This window comes from Crocuta crocuta, unplaced genomic scaffold (assembly GCF_008692635.1).
Source record: "Crocuta crocuta isolate KB4526 unplaced genomic scaffold, BGI_CrCroc_1.0 scaffold62, whole genome shotgun sequence".
In the NCBI taxonomy this organism is placed as follows: Eukaryota; Metazoa; Chordata; class Mammalia; order Carnivora; family Hyaenidae; genus Crocuta; species Crocuta crocuta.
In genome coordinates, this window is record NW_027529173.1 from 4170227 (window position 1) to 4193876 (window position 23650).

The following is a 23650-nucleotide window of genomic DNA, read 5'->3' on the forward strand; positions in this document are numbered from 1 at the left end:
TTACTTCTCTATACCTTTTCTCATTATTAAGTTGAATATGTTCTTATAAGATGTCTCAAATCACTTTTTTGAATGAAGAAGTACATAAATTAAATGAACACTTGGACTAAATTTATTATCAAGTGCCTGCCACACTTTTCCCTACACTTGAACTTACACCGAGGTCACAGAACTTGGACCACTAAAATAATTTTAGTGTACCTCCCCAAAGAGAATTTTTAAAAGGCATCCATTTATTCAAGTCAACGGTCCTGTGCATATCCAATTTACTTTTTATGACTCAGATAGGAAACCAAGTCCTCATTATCCTTTCATCTCCTGTAACCACAAGAAAAATCATGTAACTGAAAGGACTGAAATTCAAGGAGTCTCTCTGGGAATATTTATCCCCCCACATCCCTACCTTTCCTTTCTTCTTTATAATGGGACCTTGGCCAAGAGATGTACTCTTATACAGAAAAAGAATTACACAAAAGAGAAAGTCCAAAGACAGACATCCATTGGGATTTCTTTATTTACGTCACTGAGGTCCTGCTTATTCCTGACCTAATTTGCCAATACAAAAATATTTTCAAATAATGCGTACCTTATAAAACTTAAATAATAAAATGAGTTTTATTGTGCACTTAAATAGGAGGACTTAAGCAACTTATGTATACAGAATTTTAGAAATAATTACTATTTGATATGTATTTATGTTTTATGTTCCAAAACTCCTTGTTACCAAGTAACAGCTGTGGTGATAGAAACTATAATTCATATGCCAAAGATTATCAGTCTAAAGTTTCCACTGCTATGCAATACAGATTGTTTTCTTTAATTTCAATCAGATTTTCATAAGAATATGTTTTTCTTGGCTCGGGAAGTTCTTATTGATCTACCATCGGTTTCAAAAATTAACATCGAAAACACTTCCACATTTGTGTTATGTGTGCCAAATCCTATCAAACCCAGAATTATTATCAATGAATGTCTGAGTGCCCCCCCAAAAAGATGAAGTAATATGTGGTCCAATTTTTTCCTTTAAGTGCAAACCCAAAATATAAGCCTTTTTAAAAGAAATAAATGAAATACAGAATTACCTAGAGACTGTCACAAATAATTTTCATAACATGTACATGTTTAACTTGAAATTCTTCTAACAAGTATTTCATATTCAAGAAAATTATAGAACTTAATTGAGAAATAAATAAGATACAATAATCCTAAATGAGATTACAAGATTAAAAAATAAAAACATTCTCAAGTTATTTTGTAGACATAAATTAGCAATTATAATTAAAACAAAACTTTCATTAGAAATAGAAAAAATAAACAGGTGAAAACATACTATTCTCCTCTGTGCTACCACAGTTCTGTCTTCAAGTCTCTCTTATGGTTTTTATCACATGATACATGTATCCAGTTTTTTTTTTTCCATATCTGTTTTCCTGGAAAGACTTTGATTACCCAAGTGTGGGGAAATGTAATTTTCATTCTTCTATCCACTTTTTCTGGCACATAATAGAAGTTCAAGGATTTTTAAAAGAGGGGCTGAGCTCACTAGATTTTATTTTTATTTTTATTTTTTAAATGTTTTATTTATTTCTAGGAGAGAGAGACAGCGTGAGCAGGGGAGGGTCAGAGAGAGAGGGAGTCACAGACTGAAACAGGCTCCAGGCTCTGAGCTGGCAGTCAGCACAGAGCCCGACGCGGGGCTCGAACCCACGAACCGCGAGATCATGACCCTTTAAGTGAAAGTCGGACGCTTAACCGACTAAGCCACCCAGGCGCCCCTGAGCTCACTAGATTTTAAAAGGTATTATAAAGCAATAACAGTTTAAATAATGTGGCTTTGACAATGTATTTTGAAATATATAAACAATAAGAATAGAAAGTCCAGTAAAATATCTAATTATATGTAAGAATGTAATAATATGATAAAAAAGGAAATTCAAAACAATCAGGGAGGAAAGCTATTTGATAAATGATGTTGAGATAACTGGTTAGTGATCTGAGGGGAACATGGGTCAGAATTTATATTGTGTAATATAGTTGTAATACTAATGTCTCCTTTTCATTCTCTTCCTGTGTGTGTGTGTGTTTCTGTGTATATTTCTATATATAATATATGTATCATATTTAGCTTATATATTATTTTATTATAGGTATTTATGATACTCATAAAAATTAGCATTAAATAAAATTGAGTATTTTTGAAAGAATAATAGCTTTCTAAACCTTGAGTCAATAAAAGAAACAGAAAAATGTAAATTTTACAGTTTAATCTTTAACTTTACTAAGGAAAGTAATAGTCATGTTAAAAGGAAAACAACATATTGCAGAAATGTTTATCAAATACAAGAGATCAAAGGTTGTTTTCTATGTTACAAAAGGGGATAAAATGACAGAAAAACAAGATGCAGAAGAAAAATAAGGCAGTAACATGGACATGCACATGGGAATCAAATTATTAAGTACACATTTAAAAAAGAGAGCATTCAAGCATATTATTTATCAAAGTGAGGCAAATTAAAGTGACACTGAAGTACCATTTTACGTTTAACTAACAAATACAAAATTCTAAGAGACAATATCCAACAATGTCCAGGTTCTTAGAAAAACAAAACTGGTGAAGCCAGACATTATTGTTGGCAATTTATAGTAGAAAGCCATTTGACAAAGCACTTCAAAAGCCATTTTTAAAAAATCATATCCTTTGACCCATAAAAACATTCAAAACTTTTATCCTAATAATATCAGGCCAGAAAGTTTAAACTGAGTAAATAATGACCCACAAAAATAATAATAATAAAAATTTTAAAAAGAAAAAAAAGCCTTATTGAAGCACATTTTTGTTGTGACATAATTTATAATAGCATAAGCATTATAAATCTAAATCTTTAACATCAGAGGAATGATTAAGTAAACTAATGATTATCAAACAACCACTCCTGGAAATCACTCATTAAGTATAATACATAAAGTGGCAATATAAGTTGAAACTGAATATGACTTAAAACTAAAAGGAAACAACTGTATAGGTTGGTCTGGTAAGGAACAGCTTCTGTCTGTTTTAAGTATTATTCATTCTATAATTAAAAACTGAGAAAAAATAGTTATATAAATTATTGGTAGATATTCAAAACTAGGGACACACAGATGTACCACATATGAAGCCAAAACTAAAAAAAAAATTAATTTCTTTGAAAGAAAACTACAGCTTCTGAAATGTAGTACATGCTCTGGCATTTAAATGGAGAAAAAGGACTAAGAAAGAATAACGGGGAAATTACTACAGTATATAAATTAAAGGCAAAAGAAAAATGCCTATGGAAAGCATTTTCTCCATGGAGATCAAAAAGTAAAGCTGGTTTTAAGCTAAAAAAACAGAATTAATTGGTCTATTCAGAGTAGCTAGAAAATAGAAAAAAAAGAGTATTATAAAAAAAAAAACTTTCCCTGTGCCTAATTTTTTTTCACTTTCTCCCACCAGTCATCCCTCTTCACTTCTGTGCACCAGTAGTAGCCCATTGGTGCTTAACAATGAAAAGTAAGGTTACAATGAGCCTTGTTTGTGTGCATTCATCATTTGCATACAAACTTTAATATTAGCTTAAAAAAGGAACATCGATGCAGAGCTCTGCAGAAAGGGCAAGCGACCCCTTTTGTCTCTATAACACTATTTGCAACATGCAGTGTTCCTTCCAATTTTAGTTTCATTAAATGTAATGAAAATGAGAAAATTTGTTATGCCACAGGTGTTCACACAACTCTACCTGGATCAGCCACTGTGCTGAGACACATCTGGTGTGCCAGAAACAAACTGGGAAGTGGTGTGCAGGAGGAAAAAAAATTAAAAGTTGTCAAACACATATCTGTAGGCACTCAACATAATCTGTTATTCTAATTATTTTCCTGATATTAATGCAGTCAAATGCAATTATTATACAGGCTACAGCAAAACTTTTAGGTTCCCCTAAAACTTTTCCTTCACAATTCTTCTCATGATAAAATTGGTATACTCACATTAATACTCCATACAAACAAACACACATTAGGAAATTTTCTCTTTGGGATATTATCCCCCTGAGTACTAAATTATCCTATATTCCTCAAAAATAGCCAACCATTTTATGCTGGTTTATCTGTTAATAACTGGAGGACTACTTCTTCAATATTTTCCTTCTAATCTGAGGAACTATGACTGCACGACAACTTTAGTGCCAAAAACATTGACAGCAATGAAGGCAATTAAATATACTTCAGTAATGGGAAACAGATTCTCCAAAATCATCAAATAATTTCACAAAGACAACCAAAAAGTCCCAGTTTATTTATTAGTATTAAATTATACAAAATTCAGGCTCACAGTCTTCTGATACACAATTCACCTTTTAAAATGCAAGCTGCAGGCACCTGGGTGGTTCAGTCGGTTAGGCATCAGACTCTTAATTTTGGCTCCAGTCATGATCTCAGGGTTCTTCGGTTCAAGCCCTGAGCCAGGCTCCGAGCTGACAGCATGGAACCTGCTTGGGATTCTTTCTCTACCTCTCTCTGCCCTCCCCTACCTGTGCTTGCTGGCTCTCCCAAAATGAATAAACATTAAAACAAATTTTTTTTTTAATTTTTAAAAAATGAAAGTCAGGAATACCTCAGAGATCTTTCTAATCCAGTTTTTCTAAATAATAATGTACTAAGAAAAACACTTAAAGATACAGATAAACATTGATCCATTAACCCAATTAGAAATATGAAGACTGTTTATTTTTTTTTTATTATTTTTAAATTTTTATTTATTTTAGAGAGAGAGGGAGAAAGCAAGCAGGGGAGGGGGACATAGGAACAGAGGGAGAGAGAGAGAATCTCAAGCAGACTCAATGCTCAGTATGGGGCCTGACAGGGGGCATGATCCCATGAACCTAGGATCATGACCTGAGCCAAAATTAAGTTGGACACTCAACCGACTTAGACACATAGGTGTCTCAGGAATGTTAAGACTGTTTAACAGCTAAGATTTACAAAGCACATATGATGTTTTAGACACTGCTCTAAAGTGCTTTCCAAGTATTAATTCACAAGATTTTTGAAGACGACGGCATTAATTAGTATGTCCATTGTTCTGATGAGCAAACTGAAACAGAGATTATGAAAGCCAGATGGCAGAACTGAGTTTCAATCCCGGTCCATAGGACTCCACTGCTACTTTCTACTGACCCTGTGTATTCCACTGTGTTCCATGTCTACATCTGTGATATTTCCTGTGTGTCACTACTCAGCTCACTGTAACAGACACCTGACATGCCCACTAAGCAAAAACATGATGATGATTCAAGAGATGTCTGTGAAAACAATTCTTCAGAAACAATCTTAAAGGTGATAAGTTTTAATTCCAAGAATGCACTGAAATATCTTAAATCTTCACACCTTAAACCATATAATTTGAAACCTACTCTACAATTCAATATCTTTATCTAAATGCCCTTAAGCCTACTTAAAGGAAACAAAATCTGAGTAAGCAAAACTGGGGGAGTGAAAATCCGTGAGTGTCCAGAACATTATAATTTTCTATTACTTTTAATTTACCTCTGAATTAAGTAAAAGTGTCTACACAAAGGTGCAACTTGTTCCACAAGGCAAGAAATCCTAAAGAAAAAAATCTCTTAACAGTAAGAATACTGTTAAATCTTCTTTAAGCTGTCATAAGTAACTATCTTCCACTATTAATGCAGAAGGTGAAGAAACAAGATGATCACTTAAAAAACATCTGGAAGATAAAACAAAGTCATAAAACCCAATAGACACTTTTAAATAAAAGTACATAAAAGTAAAACTCAATTAAAAATTCCAAGACAGTTCTATGACCTGAAATTTTACTTAAATCAGGCCCAGAAGGAGACAAAAATAAAACAAAACAAGATCATTTGACTCTGCTTATAGATACCTGGGAATGTATTTATTAAAATATAATGGTGGGTGCTGGCCAAGCTTACATAAAGATGGCAAATAGAGAGGAAAAGTCTTCCCCCCATCTTACTCTTAAAAAATGACAGAACACCTCGGAGATGACAGAGTAGAAGAGTTCTTCATTTCCTGGTATTGTGAATATTCTGAGCACATGTTCAAGGCGGTCTCATCACCACTACTTAATTCTCATTTATTTTCCTCAAATGCAAATGGTCAGTTGCCTAGGCTGACTTTACTGTACTTGCCTTTTCAACTCTATTCAGGAAAACAACAGGAAAATAACTCATCAGGCATGAGGGGAAAATGTAAATGACACTAACGTCAGAAGGTTGACGGGAAACAAGAATAGTAAGGCAAGAAAAAAAAAGAAAAAAAGACATAGTAAGGCAAGAAAAAAAAAAGAATAAAGACAAAGACACTCAACAGAACGTGGCCTACTTGAAAGGAGCTGCTTCCTACAGGTGACAGAGGGCTGCTATGATTTGTCAGAGTCCTTGAAAAGTGCCCTGGTGGGAAGCCCATGGCCTTCCCATGGGGTCTCTTAGAGGTACTGGTCTGACAGCCCTTACTGAGAGTGGTCTTACATGGGGTCTGAGGGGGACTTGCCGTTCCACATTTCTCCATCTCTGAACAGATAGCTATGTTCTATAGGAGGCATGGGAAGCCTGCTTTAGTCTTGAGTCTACCATGTGGTCTAATACCCAACACAGTATGTAAGAAGGCAGTAATTTTGATCCCTCTTTCCCATATTTATTTCTTGATGGCTCAAAACATGGAGAGAATGATATACATCCATTCTGAAATCCCAGCCAAACATAAAACAAATTTTTCCTGCTGGTTTTCCAAATTCATAGGAAGTATGGGGAATTATTTGAAAAGCATTAAGGAAAACTATAAGATTTAAGATACAAAATCTGAGACAGGGAATGAGGGTGGATCTTAAGCATTCCAGTGGGGGTTAAGTGGGTACTTCTATAGACCAGCTCTGCTGTGAAGTAGCCATAGGTTCCATCCTAAGCTTCCAGTGACACCTATGGAATGGGGCCTGGCTCCCCTGATGTGTAACACAAGAGGGCTGAACAAGGCCATCTTCAGGGCACCTAGAGGCACCAACATTCTGTGATGTTATAACTAAAATTAACTAGCTGTGGCAGTACGTTTAGTGTGAAAAATGAAAACCCACATCAGTCCCACATCCTCACTGAAGTCAGCCCAGAGCCAGAGCACTCTCTCTCTAAGAAAGAAAAAAATGTTACTGACCTTCAGTAACTTTAGAAACTGGTGAAGAGAGTAAAAAATACACTGAGAAATTAAAACAGGACACTGACCTCTGTGAAAAGATCAGATACAAAAGAATAAGCACTGGACTAAGGGAAAAGTAGTTTTTCCCTGTATTATTTTTAAAGTAGGTATGTTTGAAACTATTATTAAAAATACTGAATCCTCAATTGCCAAATAGTGTTAGGCCACTTCCAAAACCCAATAAAATCCCAAATTAGCTTGCAGATGAATGATGGCTTGGGGTGCCTGGGTGGCTCAGCAGGTTAAGTGTCTGACTTCACCCTCGGGTCATGATCTCATGGTTCCTGGGTTCGAGCCCTGCGTCAGGCTCTGTGCTAACAGCCAGCTCAGAGTCTGGAGCTTGCTTCAAATTCTGTATCTCCCTTTCTCTGACCCTCCCCTACTCATGCTGTCTCTCTCTCAGAAATAAAACATCAAAAAAATTTTTTTAAAGATGAATGATGGCTTTAAGAGTTTATCCAGAATCCAGTGTGGTCCTATAGATGGGATGGACCAATCTTCTCAGAAAATGCCAAGAAACATTTGAGCCAGGCCAAAAAGTGCTGAAACATTCCACTGACACAGAAGCCACAAGTCAACATGAAGCTTTCACTAGAAGATACAGTCTTTGCGTGCAGTTTTCCAGGGATCCAGCCAAAACTCAGAGATTACTGAAAAAAGCTCTCAAAACCAAAGTGATTCCAAATAGAGGTTTCTATGACAGGGGAATTCTGAATGGAAATTTATCATTCACAATCAATGGACTCAATAGCTGATCCCATTACATCAGAGGATTTTAATTCTTCCTGGAAATTCTTTTCAAATTACAGGCAACCGCAGTCTGAGCAGAACTTCTGTGTATTTTTAAACAAGTCAATTGTTTCAATGAGATAAATACATTATTTCCACCAGACAGATAATTGTTTTCTTGTTCAATTGCATTACATTTGTGTATCCAGGTATAAAATGTTACAAATGGAAAATTACTGAGAAGCAAAGCAGTTATTAGTGTGACTTATAAACGGAGCAGAGCTGTCCCAAAAGTTTTTCTAATGCTTTTTTACGTTCCCAAATATGTATTTTTATTTTTTAATCTCTTATATATCTGAACTTAGAGCAACTCCTCATGCCTATACACAACACACACAGAACTAAGATGTCAGCTGACCAACAAGAATGGCTAAATGACTTGAATATAAATAGACAAAAGAGTAAAATAAATTCAAGGATAAATCACTCACCTTCCTAAGAAGTCCAGAAATTTGAGAATCTTTGGGAAGTAAAAATAAATAACTTTCAAGTATCACTACTGGAAATACACTATTTCTAGATATCATTTTGTAGGTAGAAGAACGGTGTCATAAAGGCACATATCTGATTACTACTGACACTATTTCCGAGATTTCTTACCTATCAATTGTCCTCCGTTAAAGAAGCCTCAAAGCAAACAAAAGAGACATTAAGTCAGCACCTTGTTGTTGAAAGCAGATTATTTCCAGATGGAATTTTCACATAGATGGTCACTACAAAAGAATGACCAGAGACAGTGTCCCCTTACATACCAGAAAGCACAAAGGCAGACAATTGGAATTATAAGTCATATCTAACACACAATATCCTGTGGGCACAAGGTCCATTTAATAAAGAAAATGTTGGTTTTGTTAATATTAGCATTTTAATGCCTTTGGATTAAAGCTGATGGCACCTATTCCCCATCTGTTCAATAGTTTCTGTGTCACATACATTATATCAACATACACATTATACATTATTTAAATAGAAAAGATCTTATTTTTTCCAAAGCTCTTAGAAATTCATCATATTTCAAATTGTACAGTCAAAAGATTATTAAAGGGTACTGATTACAATTTAAACATCACACATTAATCAAATACTCAAAATTGATTCAATATGGGTATTGTGATGTTAACATACATCTAGAAACATAAGAGGTACAATATAATTTTGAATAAAGTATAGTAAACATATATAATCATTTTAGCCAATGATTCTTCTTTTTTTTCATTATGTAAGATGACTCTAAGAGATTTAAAGAGTTAGAAGGCTTTGTAATACAATGAAAATTCCATAAGAACTGAAATTTCTTCACAGTATTTGAGTTTAAGAAAAAATAATGCTTGTATGTTTTGTTTTCTGAGTATTTTTTACAGTTAGATTAATTTAAAGCTATATAAAATAGGGTTGGGCCCCCTGTAAAGAATTTATTTTAATGTTTATTTATTTTTGAGAGAGAGAGAGCACAAGCAGGGGAGGGGCAGAAAGACAAAATGTGAAGCAGGCTTCAGGCTCTGAGATGTCAGCGCAGAACCCAACATGGGGCTTGAACCCATGAACCATGAGACCATGACCTGAGTTGAAGTGAGACATTCAACTAACTGAGTCACCCAGGCACCCTAAGAATTTTTTTAGTCACATCTTTAAAATCTGGGAGGAAATCTGTTCGTCCAAAGATGCTTTCAGGCAAGATTATACATCTTGATTTAATATATTACAATATTTTAATTAATAGTAAATCAATAAAAACTTCCAAAAAAGCAGTGAAGGAGATTTGCAGTAAAATATACTTTCTGAATTTACCCTGGGCCACTTTTGCTGCTTAGAATATTTTTTGACATATAGATATTTTTCCCCAGTATTTTTCAGCTGTAAAAAAAATCCTAAAAATTCTTTTTTTTTAATTTTTTTAACGTTTTATTTATTTCTATGAGAGAGAGAGAGAAACAGCGTGAGTAGGGGAGGGTCAGAGAGAGAGGGAGTCACAGACTGAAACTGGCTCCAGGCTCTGAGCTGGCAGTCAGCACAGAGCCCGATGCGGGGCCTGAACCCACGAACCGCGAGATCATGACCTAAGTGAAAGTCGGACGCTTAACCGACTAAGCCACCCAGGCGCCCCAAAAAATCCTAAAAATTCTTAAACCAACCTTCACATTTTTGGAAAAAGAAATCAAAGTCCTAGGAATTAAAATGTGAAACTGGATTCTATAGATCTACTAAATGCCAAGTCAAAATTATAGCAAAGAAATCCTAATTCCTGTTTCATTTTTCATTTAAGGTGTAAAACAAAGGTACAAGTAATGGTCTGGAGATCTCACAAATCCGAAGCACAATATTTAAAATGGGGGAAACAGGAGTGGGGGAAACGACTGCCTTTAGGGAGCTTACATTCACATGCACAGAAAGAAAAACCAATGTCAAAAGTGAACTCTGTCACCAAGTACGTTTTTATGCACTGACTCATCTTTCTTCTCTAGGTCCATAATTTCCACCTGGATAGTCTCAATCACATCCTTACCCTCTACTCTTCTCTGTCACTACCCTGTGGGGTTTGCTCTGTCAGATTACTTCTGTTCACTAGCATAGGATTCCAAGATGCTACACCCATACATAGCATTCCAAGATGTTACAGCTCCATACAATAATTTCACTTGAATTTCCAGTATCACTTCAGAGTCAAGAGAAACAAAACCAAACATATTTCTCTCTCAGAATTGACTGCCTCCTTCAACTTCCCCTATTGCTACTATTATTATTCTCCAGAATTCTCAGTCCCAAATTTTAAGTCAGCTTTAATTCCTCCATCACCTGTAGCATCCATATCTAGTTAGTCTCCATATCCTACATGTATTAGAGTTTTCCAGAGAAACAGAAACATATTATAAGGAATTGGCTCACAGAATAGGGAAGCTGATAAGTCCAAAATTTGCACAGCTGGTGTTTCAGTTTGAGTCTAAAGGTCAGCAAGGCTTCTGTGGAACCAGGAGGAACCAATGTTCCAGTTCAAAGGCTGTCAGGCAGAATTCGCTCTTATCTGGGGGAGGTCAGCCTTTTGTTCTTTTCAGGCCTTCACCTAAATGGATGAGGCCCACCCACAATATGGAGGCGCAATCTGCTTTACTCAGTCTACAAATTTAAATGTTAATCTCACCCTTACAAAAACACCCAGAATAACATTTGACCAAATATCTTGGCACCCAGTGACCTATTCAAACTGACGCAAAAAATTAACCATCACAGGATAGTTTTACTTTTCAAAAGTCACATTTTTTTCTCTATTCTTGGTCTCACTACCATCATTTCATATCAGGTCCTTATGATCCCCTACTGGTTTTCAGCAAAAGGATGTAAGTCAATCCCCTCCCCATCCTTTAGTTCACGCATCACTGAATAGGCTGTAGATACATTTATTTTCAGAAATGTTTTTATCATATCATCCCTGTTCTATACCTTAATTCACAATGACACCTTACTCCAAATAGATCCAATTCTTTTTCTTACAATATATTTCCCTATATAATCCAGCCCTACTTGGCCTACTGACCTGTTTCTTCTATCACTTTCCTAATTTAGAACTTACATTAACACTGGCTAATAGCTTAAATATCTTCTCTCATACACACCCATTCCTTCGGCAACATACTGTCCCTTCTCTGGAAAGCATTGTGTACTCTTTTTTGTCTACCTCAATTCCACCCACCTGCCAAGCTTTGTCTCCAGCTTCAACTCCTTTCTGAGGTTTGCCTAATTCTCCAAACCACATGAATCTTTTAGTTTTCTAGTCCTCATGTGTATTTAAAATAAACAAAACCACTGGCATTCTAAACTACTCTGTCTTGTTCATAAATTTATTTTCTTAATGTTTATTAACTTGGAGAGAGAGAAAGAGAGAAAGCACGAATGGTGGAGGGGCAGAGAGAGAGGGAAAGAGAGAATCACAAGCAGGCTCCATACCACCAGTGCAGAGGCAGATGCAGGGCTCCATCCCACAAACTGCAAGATCATGAGTCAAAATCAAGAGTCAGACACTTAACCAACTGAGCCACCCCAGTGTTCCCATGCATTTATTTCTACTGCACATCCCTCTTTCCCTGGTCTGCAATATCACCCTCTCACCTCCAAATACACACCTATTTATGTTGGGTTGAAAATCTTGGAATTTGTGTGTTTCCAAGCACTGAAAGGCAGCAGACATATAAAGAAGTGCTACCCTCAAACCCTTACAGTCTAATATGAGAGAGAGAGAGAATTACTATAATAATTAAGGAGCAATGTACTGCATGCTATAACAAAGGGAGATGCAATGCTCTAAGGGAAGACACAGAACATAACAGAGGAAGAAACTAAATATCCCTAGTAGAATAATGTGATTGGAGACAAATTTAACAGGAGGAAAAGGCATTTCAAGTACTGAAAACAACTAGTGCAGAACATACACATAGTACACACACACACACACACACACACACACACATTCTTAGTTATATACATATATACATATAGTTATATACATACGCATGTATACATATAGATACATATAAACATATATAGACACACATACACATATATTCATATATATTCATATAAAGTCTGATGAGAAATTTACCACACTGGCAAACTAACTGGGTATTAAGGATCAGAACCCAGCCACAGAATGGGTGAAAAGCAAAAGGTTAAATTCAGCAAAAAGGAACAGAGGCTTGGAAACAAAAGTATCTGTAATACTGAGAATGCTAATTCCAGAACCTGAGTGCTGAGGAGAAGCAAAAGTGGCTGGATCATGGAGCCATACCACTTCTAACTGAGTGGGACATCCCTAAAATAAAGGTAAATTTTTATTTATCCCTTATTGACAACCAAAAGAAACAGAGAATTTTCGTAACTCATTTGGCAACAAATCTAAGCTCATCTGGCCACAAAAACTGGCCTAAACAGATAGGAGGTTATTTATTATCTTCACCTCATTTAGTATTAATAGCTATGAATTTCATTGTAGAAATAAATATTAAATGTTTTTATTATGAGGAACTGTCCCAGACTCCATTAAAAATGACATGACACCCGAAACAATAAGATACCTAGGAATAAACCTAACTAAAAGATCTATACTCTGAAAACTATAGAACATTTATGAAAGAAACTCAAGAGGACACAAAGCAATGGAAAAGCTTTCCATGCTCATGGACTAAAAGAACAAACATTGGTAAAATGTCCATACTATCCAAAGCAATCTACACATATAATGAATTCCTATCAAAATATCACCAGTATTTTTCTCAGAGCTAGAACAGACAATCCTAAAATTTGTATGGAACCACAAAAGACCTTGAATAGTCAAAGAAACTCTGAAAATGAAACACAAAACTGTAGGCATCATGATTCCAGATTTCTAGTTACATTACAATGCTGTAGTCATCAAGACAGTACGGCACAAAAAAGCAAACACATAGATCAATGAAACAGAAGAGAAAACTCAGAAATGGACCTAGAACTATATGGTTAACTCATCTTCAACAAAGCAGGAAACAATATCCAATGGAAAAAAGACAGTCTCTTCAACAAATGCTGTTGGAAAAATTGGACAGGTACACACTGAAGAATAAAACTGGACCACTTTCTTATACCATACACAAAAATAAATTCAAGAAGTATGAAAGACCCAAATGTGTGACAGGAAACCATTAAAATCCTTCAGGAGAAACAGGCATCAACCTCTTTGAACTTGGCCACATAAAGTTCTTCCTAAAACATATCACCAAAGGCAAAGGAAACAAAAGCAAAGACGAACTATTGGTACTTCATCAAGATAAAAAGCTTCTGCACACGTAAGGAAACAATCAACAAAACTCAAAGGTAGCCTACTGAATGGGAGAAGATAGGTGCAACCAATATATCTGATAAAGAGTTAGTATCAGATATATAATCTATAATCTATAAGAATTTATCAAACTCAACACCCCAAATACAAATAACTTAGTAAAGAAATGGGCAGAAGACATGAATAGACACTTTTCCAAAGAAGACATCCAGATTACCAACAGACATATGAAAAGATGCTCAACATCACTCAACATCAGAGAAATACAAATCAAAACCACAATGAGATACCACCTCACACCTATCAAAATGGCTAAAATTAACAACACAAGAAACAACGGGTGTTGGCAAGGATGCAGAGAAAGGGGAACCCTCCTGCACTGTTGGTAGGAATGCAAACTGGTACAGCCACTCTGGACAAGATTTCCTCAAGAAACTAAAAAAAAGAACTACCCTATGACCCATCATTTGCACTATTAGGCATTTACCCAAAGGATACAAAAATACAGATTCACTCCCAATGTTTATAGTACATGATCAATGGAGAGAGCCCAAATGTTCCTCAACTAATGAATGGATAAAGATGATATGGTGTATATGTACTATGGGATATTACTCAGACATCAAAGAAGAATGAAGTCTTGCCATATACAATGACATGGATGGAACTCAAATGTATTATGCTAAGTGAAATAAGTCAATCAGAGAAAGACAAGTATATGATTTTACTCATATGTGGAATTTAAGAAACAAAACAGAGTAACATATGAGAAGGGGGAAAAAGAGAAGCAAGGGAGACAAATGACAAGAGACTCTTAATGATAGAGAACAAACTGTGGGCTGACAGATGGAGGTGGGTGGGAGATGGGCTGGATGGGTAATGGGTACTAAGGAGGGTACTTGTTGTGATAAGTACTAAGTGTTGTATGTAAGTGATTAATCACCAAATTCCAGTCCTGAAACCAATATTGCACTGAATGTTAACTAACTAAAATGTAAATTTAAGAAAAAGGAAAAGTTTTTTTTAAAGCTAAATAAATTAAATTTTTAAATAAAAATATATAAAAATAAAAAATAAAAGTGACATGCCATGTAACACACATGATTTATGTCCCATGCCACCTTTTAAAAAAACTGATACAATCTCTTAGTATTATACCCTCTAGATCCATCCATGTTGTTGCAAATGAAACACGTCAGTCAGAGAAAGACAAATACCATATGATTTTACTTACACGTGGAATTGAAGAAACTAAACAAAGAAAAAAAGAGACAAACTAAAAATTAGACTCTTAACTACAGAGAACAAACTGATGGTTACCAGAGGGGAGGTGGATGGGGAGGAGGGTGAAATAGTTGAAGGGGATTAAGAATATGTTTGTCATGATGAGCACTGAGTAATGTACAGAACTGGTGAATCACTACAGTGTACACCTGAAACTATTATAACACTGTATATAAGTATACTGAAATTAAAATTTTAAAAACACAAAGATGGTCAACATTGAAATTAAAAAAAAAAAAAACTGATAGACTATCAATTCCAGGGGCGCCTGGGTGGCTTAGTGGGTTAAGCGTCCGACTTTCGCTTAGGTCATGATCCGGCGGTTCGTGGGTTCGAGCCCCGCGTTGGGCTCTGTGCTGACTGCCAGCTCAGAGCCTGGAGCCTGTTTCAGTCTGTGACTCCCTCTCTCTCTGACCCTCCCCTGCTCCCACTGTCTCTCTCTCTCTCTCCTAGAAATAAATTTTAAAAAAAATTTGTTTTAAAAAAAATATCAATTCCAAAACACACCTGACCCATAGGGTTTTGGAATATTCCATAGACCTTAGATTTTGAGATTTCACAGAACCAGTCAGATACATACAGAAAGAGATCTATTGCGCAAGAAAGGTTTTAGAGTCCATGGAAGATCCATTTAGGGTTGTTTTGTTAAATGGAGGATTAAGTTTCCATTGCCAAACACATTCTATTTTTGACCATATTTGTGATCTATGGCAAAGTTTATTTTACTTGTATAGTATTAGTTAAAAACAAAAAATAAACTGCCAATCATGGACTCTTATGTCAACCTTTTTACTCCCCTTATAATGGCAAGAATACCAGGAAAAAAATTGTAAAAGAACATTTTCTTTGCCTCCTATAAACTTAATAGATAGCTTCCTGGAATTGTCTATTCAAATAGAAAATTAATTTCCATGCACAGCTGGAAATACCACATTGGCAAGCAAAGAAAACATCAAACACCAGTAGATTAAATAAAAAGTGTAGGAACTATAAAGACTTAACAAAACAGAATTTGCTCAGTAAGATGGTCATATGAGAAGATCTTTTTACCTGTTTATTTAATGTATAAATACATCTCTTAAAGTGAAGTAGCAATAATCAAGGAAGCTTTACATTCAGAAAAACTGATTACATCATTCAAGCAGTTTTTCTACTGTTCTATGAACGGAGAAAAGTTAGCACTTTCCTTGTCAAGGATTAAAGATGTCCTCAGGCCTGCACCATACATATGTGGGTAAGACATTCCCACTCACTTTGTGGCATGGTTGCTTTTTTATTTTTCAATTTGGGATGATGAAAAAGTTCTACAGATAGTGGAGACATCTGTGCAATAATATGAATATACTTCAGGCTAAGGAGTGTACACTCTAAGGGGTTTAAAGGGGGCAATTTCATGTTATGTGTATTGTTTTGCTATAAAATATAATTTCAATAATATACAAAAAGTTATTTAAATCAATAGAAAATAGTCTAAAAGAAACATGCAAAGGGCACAAACAAATTCAAAACAGGAGAAGAAAATTCCATAAATACATGGAAACATGTTCCAAACCACTAATAAGAATGCAAGCAAAAATGACTATAAACTATCATATTTAATCTTTCAAATTAGTGACGATTAAAAAGACTGAGAATTTAAAAAAGAAAAAAGGCAGCTTTTCTAGACCCACTAACAAGATCATGCTCTGTTTACACATGGCCCTCCATTGGCTTCAGCCTCATAGGTATTCCTCTTTGTACTGACCCATCGAGAAAAAGCAGGTTCATGGTGCCATCTGGGAACTCCTCCCTGAGGTTGTACCCGCATCTGCCAATAACTTATATAGCCAATATTCAACTAATAACCTAACTAANGAAACCAGAGCATCACCTTCAGTAACTGCCATACAGAAAGGCAAGCAAAAAGCAATAACAACGTGAGAATTAGAAAACCTCACATGGTATCCAGACAGTTGGTCCCCTTGGTCCTGCTGCCTTGATTCTCAAGTCGTCAGATTAAAAATTAAAACTCTCCAGCACTGACATTTTGTAAAAAACAAAAGGGATAAATTTCAATAAAAATAATTGTGTTATGAAAGTAAGACAGAGAAAAACAGTCTGCATGAATTCAACGCAGGACTTCTGAACAAGTGAAAGGGTGAGGTCAGGAACATTTCTAGACCAAGCACAACAGAGTTCCAAAGTGGCATATCATGTTATAAAACATGGAGCTACATCTGTATTATCTTTGACAAACAACCCCAAAATACCAGGTACTTCAGTAAATCTGCTGATATCCCACAAGAAAAGTGAGGGATCGATCAATTTAACTAGCTACAGACAGGAGGAAGTAAATGGATGGGAAAATACATGGCACAAAGTAGGAGCTCAAGAAATATTTGTTGAAATGAACTGAGACAAGTAGTAGAAGTTAATAGAGAGCACCTGTATCTACTGATGAAATTTATTAGATTATTGTTCCAACTTTCCTCCAGACTTAGCCTATTTTCATATAGGCCTTATCCATAGAGCAAGCTGTAAAGGTTTATTCTTTTCCACTTGGTATCCCCAGTAACAACAAGCTGGCAGCATGGTGCTCGGAGATTCAGTGAAGATTCATTTTCCCAGAATCAGCATCTCTACCCAAATTCTAATGACAAAAATACAGAAACTTTTAAGTATGGGGGTGAAATGTAAATGATGAGGTGGTGATCAAAACAAAGATTCAAACAGAAGACAGACCTGATAATTTAGACAAGCCATCACAGTGAAATCTACTCAAATAAACCAAAAGTAGCCTCTTCTAGTATCCTATTTGAGAAATGTGAGGATTCAATCAGTAACTTTCAATCTTCCTCATTTGCTACTCACACGAAAAATTCATTTCATGTTAAATGAAGTCTATTTATACATATAAACATATTTATCTATAGAAAACTCAATTTCAATTTTCACAAATTAAAACTTAACCTTACAATGCATGTGCACTCTGGTATCTTGTAATATGGTCTATTCTATTGAACTGTTTAACTGCAAATATAAAACTGATTCAGTGGCCTGATAAGAGCTTATGACATACAGAAAACACAGTACTGGATGATTTCTTTCCAGCTCATTAAAAGAAAAACCATGGTTTTACGTAGAAGCAATCTAAAAATATCCACAACTCCTAAATACTAGGTCCTCAATGACCTTCCCAAAGCTAATTACTGAATAAAATGACATAACCCCTATAACATCTTTGCTTTCCCTTTTCCTCGCAATAAATAGCCACAATACTTTCCATTCAACAGGCTTTAGAAGTGATTTTCCCAGGGTGTACAACTACTGCCACACCTGACAGCAGAGGTGAACACAGGGGATGGGATCTTGCACTAAAAATTAAACAGGTTAAGGAATTCCCTTAATCTGTAATAAAGTACATTTGAATCTTTGTAAACCACCAGCAACAACTAAACCAAAGTCAAAATGGTACTCACCCAGCAGCAGCAAACCACATAAACCTTGATTTTAATTAAATGAAAGATATTTCATAGTAGTTCTATTCTCCCTTCAACACTACACAATTTGTTCCCTGAAATAAAATTATTCTAACTTTCTAGAATAGCATTTTTGTCACTTCTGTAGATTTTCTTAATTGCATGCCGTCTGTTGCAGACCCCCCTCTTCATCCCACCTTATTTTCACCCTCTTTAGTAATGCCCCAAACTGGTGGGTGTGCAGGAATCTCTGGTGAAAAATGAGCTGGCTTTGAGTCAAACAATACTTCTCAATCACAACAGGGGTTTTTTCAGTACATAGCTAGGGAAAGGTCTTATTTACTTCTTCCCACTATAGCTTAAAACCCATCTAAAACACGGTCTCCTTAAAGGCATTACCCACTGAGACATGGAATCCTAACAGCATCATCTGTGCTTGTCAGTGATTTCAAAATGCTTTACTCTGTAAACCTTCTCTTGCTTTCTAAGTCTACTGGGCAAAGAAGTAAATTCCACAGGTATTCAATAGTATTTGGATATTTTATATCCAGCAGCTTATAAAATAAAATACAAAAAGTTTTAACTTTAAAAAGCACTTTGATTCATAATATGAAAGAAATATTAATGTAAAAAATTAGGTACGTTGTAATCCTGTAATCGAAAGATTCTGTGTGTTTTCCAAACTTGGCAAGATACATTTTTAATTTTTGAACTACTAATTCTGGAGGAAAAACAAACACCATTAACTTCCTCTTCAGTCACTAGCCGTCAATGCCATGTGTTTTTATCACTTCCTGCCACAAGGAAATACGTTTGAAACAAAGAATGATATTCAAAAGAGAGTTCTTTGGGTGAGTCTGAAGTCATTCTTTCAGGAATTGAGAAACACTGTAAACATTTTTTTTAATTTTTTTTAAATGTTTTTATTTATTTCTGAGAGAGAGAGAGAGAGAGACAGCGTGAGTAGGGGAGTGTCAGAGAGAGAGGGAGATACAGAATGTGAAGCAGGCTCCAGGCTCTGAGCTAGCTGTCAGCACAGAGCCCGACACGGGGCTCGAACCCATGAACCATGAGGTCATCACCTGAGCCAAAGGTGGATGCTTAACCAACTGAGCCACCCAGGTGCCCCTACACTGTAAGCATATTTAAATAATGGTACAGAGTGATAAAACTATTCAGGAAACCTTCACATATTTTTATTAGGTGATAATGCTCAAAACAAGGCTGCCAAGATTATTTAAAAATAAATTGAGATGGTCAAGTGCAATAAGTTCTCTTCACTACCATAGCTAAATAAATGGCAGAGTAGAATTCAAATCCACTCTGTTTTATACTATATCCCCCTGTTTTCCCTATGAGCCTTTTGATCAAATTGTAGGTTTTTATTTTAGCCTATTTTTCTAAACCATCATGGGTTTTTGTGGATGGGTGGTAGGGAGAGCGTTGGCTGAGGCTAAGGAGGATGATAAGAACATGAAGATAGAGAAGTATTAAACACTTATTTATTAAGTCCTATGTACTAAGTAGTACACTAAATACTGGGGATCCTAAACAAAGGTGTAAATTATACCTCTTAACTCTAAGGAGCTGGTAAGAAATTGAAAAAGGGGGTGGTCTTTGTTTGGGTTGCTATGACAAAATATCACAGACTGGGTGGCTGAAACAACATAAATTTTTTCTCACAGTTCTAAAAGCTGGGAAGTCAAAGATCAAGGTGCTGGCAGATTCAGCATCTGGTGAGAGTCTTCTTCCTCATTTGTGGATATCCACCTTCTTGCTGCATGCTCACATGGCCCTTCTTGGTACATGCTCATGGAAAGAGGTCTCTCTTCTGATAAGAGCACTAATCCCATTATGAGAGTCTTATTCTTGGGACCTAATGTAAACTTGATTATCTCCTAAATGCCCCACTTCCCAAAACCAATACATTGAGGGCTAGGATTTCAACATACGAATTTGGAGTACCATAAACATTCAGCACATAACAGGAACCTGACTGGTAAAACAAACGATCACACTTAGTTTGATACACGTAATGCCACAAATATTATCACTTAATTATACTCAACAAATATTTCTTGATAGCTAAAGGGAAGTAAATTTTTGACCGTTAATAAAATCCATGAGATAAACAATATTCTCCATGTTTTACAAATAATAAAACTGTGGTTTAGAATTGATCATTTGTCCAAAATCAAAAAGTGAGCAAGTGAGGGACACTGGTTTTAAACATAAATCTACCTAGCTTCAAAGCCCAACCTCTTTCTACTAGAACAGCAGAGCTGTAACCAAGGGCAACAAAGCCTCCCCCACTGTCTCTTCTAGGGTGTATATAGCATGGCTCTTCCAACCAAGAATGGGAGTAGCTCCAAGGGCCAAGTACACACACACACACACACACACATAGCATGTACAAACCCTCTGAATAAGAGATGACTAAGGCCTAAATGTAGATACAATAAAAGCAGGTCAGGGAACTAATTAAAAGCACATATCCTAAACTAGCATGTCCCACTTGAAAGAAAGAACATTCTACCTAGTAAAATGGTAGAGCCACCGGCTTAATGGCAGATATAGTACAACTATAATTCTCAAAAAATATTTCATAAGCTGACTAACAAAAGAATAAAGATACATACATATTTGAAATATTAAATCAATATGAAAAAAGTATTTTAATGTGGAAACAAATTCACCTAGGATGGAGATACAGATCTGATTTACCTTTCTTCAACTCTGAGAAAGTCATTGTGACTCAGTGAATATCAAGGCTGTAGCAAAGTTTCTTTCTAATTTTTTTAATGTTTTATTTTTTTTTGAAGGAGAGAGAGAGAGCATGAGCACGGTGAGGGACAGAGAGGGAGACACAGAATGCAAAGTGGACTCCAGACTGAACTGTCAGCACAGAGCCTGATGTATGGCTCAAACTCACCAGCCAAGCTGTAGGATCATGACCTGAGCTGAAGTTGGATGCTTAACTAAGTCACTCATGCACTCCAAGGCTGTATCAAAGTTTTAAAGGTATACATCTTTTCCAGCACTTTGCATAGTAGGTACTTAATAAACATGTGGTGAATGAATGGATGTCACCAAGAAAAAATGAATTAGGATTCATATTAAATGGTCACATTCACAATATGTAATTAAATATGTCATTTTATGTAGGGGTTTTTAAATTATTTCCTCACCTTCCAATTAAATGTCTACCCATATTTACTTTCAAGCCTAACTTTTACGATAGCCAAAAGATCTAGATTTTTTTTTTGTTTTCTGAAACAAAATAGTTGCATGCTAATATTTTACTCACAATTTTGAAATTCAGAGTTCATAAAAACACTATGTTAAAAGGAATTTGAGGAAAACGGAAATTACTGAGAATAAAGAAATTTGTTTATATGTAATATGGTAATATAGGAGATTTTTAAAACTAAGTAATTTTGCTTATTAGAGGTACAAACTGGGAATAACAAAGAAAAGGAAAGCAATGATCTTTATTTCAATGTACCATTTAATAGCCATTTCAATGATAATATAGAGGTGTTACAGAATAATACCTGTACTCCATCTTACTTTCTGGTCAACATTTTTCTCTTACTTCATAATCATATTGTTAATGTCTTTTATTTTGCAATACTGGAGATCTGTATGCATATATGTAATTATATACAATTATATATGTATTCATCTTTCTCCTGGGTGCATTCTCTCTCACATATATGAAATTATATGTTATATAATATACATGTTATATATTATATATAAATATATATGTTATAATATATTAATATTTATGTTATATATTTCTAATTTATATTTTTACAGATTATGTTTTTTATTTTATATATTTATATAAAATACATATATTTGTTATTTTCATATATTTTTGTTTATATGTACAAATTCCTAATTTATATACAGAAACTACATATAATTATATAAATCAGAAATTATATACAATAAAATTTTGTACATAAATTATATATATAATTTAGAAACGAGACAATCCATATATTAATTCAACATTTATTTACAAGTTAATCCCATTTATGTATTCCATATCTTCTCACATAAAAATATCTCATGCTCACACAAATATGAGAAAATCACCTCTCTCAAGGACTCACTTTAATTAACGTGTCTTTGGGTTTTTCAGCACTTGGTTTACACGTTGGTGACATGTGTAAAAGGGTGGCCAGGAGAACTCAAGTATGACTAAGTGTCATAATGTCAGACAGTTGGCTGATTTCCTCAACACTCCGTGGTAGCAAGAGACCCAAGGTGGTCACAACTGTGTCCTTTTGCTCGGAGCCTATCAGAGGACCAGCAGGTTTTACCACAAGGCTTCGTAAATCCCTAAGGATTCTAGTTAGATAGGTTCAAGTGGAGCCTGAGAATTTGTGTATTAATAAGCCCCATGAGATTCCTATCAGACAAGCCTGAAAAACACTGTTAGCATGTATGGGAAGGAGCACATTGAAAAAGAAGGCCAGAAATATGGTTCGCTCTATACCACAGACACTAGAAATGTCTCATGAGTACTGCCAGTTTCTACAGACCATGCCCAGACACGGAGAGTTTGATAAAGGAAATAATTAGATTTATGCTTTAGCAGGAGTGCTTTACTAGGCAGCATTGTACAATTAGGCTGAATGGAGGAGAGACTAAATAGAAAGAATAGCTGGAGGCCTATGACAATAGTTTTGGCCAGAAGTAATGAATGATAAATGCTGGCAACAAAAACAGAAAACAGAGTCAATCAAAATCCAATCCAACTTGATGTGGAGAGGAGCAGAGTAAGACTTTCAAAAGTGGCACCACTGTTTTAAGCACAAGTAGCTGTTTTAAGGACAAGTGACTGAGGAGATTATCTCTGATGTTCATAGAAAGAAAAAAAGTCAAAAGAATTTAGACTAGGTGCAGAGTAAATGAATTCATAAATAAGCCATTAAAAGAAAGATCATTTGCAAGCACAGGAAATAGGGTTTTAGCCCCAGTTCTACCATCTCCTTGCTAGGAGGTGCTGGACACATCTTTTAAGTTCTCTAAACCCAGCATCCTCATTTATAAA

At 35.3% G+C, this 23650-nt stretch overlaps 1 protein-coding gene, 1 long non-coding RNA gene and 1 other non-coding gene across 3 annotated transcripts in view; 2 read left to right on the top strand and 1 right to left on the bottom strand.

Moving 5' to 3' along the window:
* Nucleotides 1–21612, top strand: part of LOC144226296 (uncharacterized) — a 51155-nt gene extending 29543 nt beyond the window's left edge. The window contains exon 3 of the long non-coding RNA XR_013333590.1: nucleotides 21405–21612. This is a non-coding gene — a long non-coding RNA (uncharacterized LOC144226296). The remainder of the gene's footprint in view (nucleotides 1–21404) is intronic.
* HDAC9 (histone deacetylase 9) overlaps nucleotides 1–23650 on the bottom strand; it is a 908040-nt gene that overhangs the window by 795066 nt on the left and 89324 nt on the right. The window lies entirely within an intron of this gene.
* Nucleotides 16278–16405, top strand: LOC144226311 (U6atac minor spliceosomal RNA). The gene has a single exon (XR_013333602.1). It is a non-coding gene; the product is annotated as a U6atac minor spliceosomal RNA (small nuclear RNA).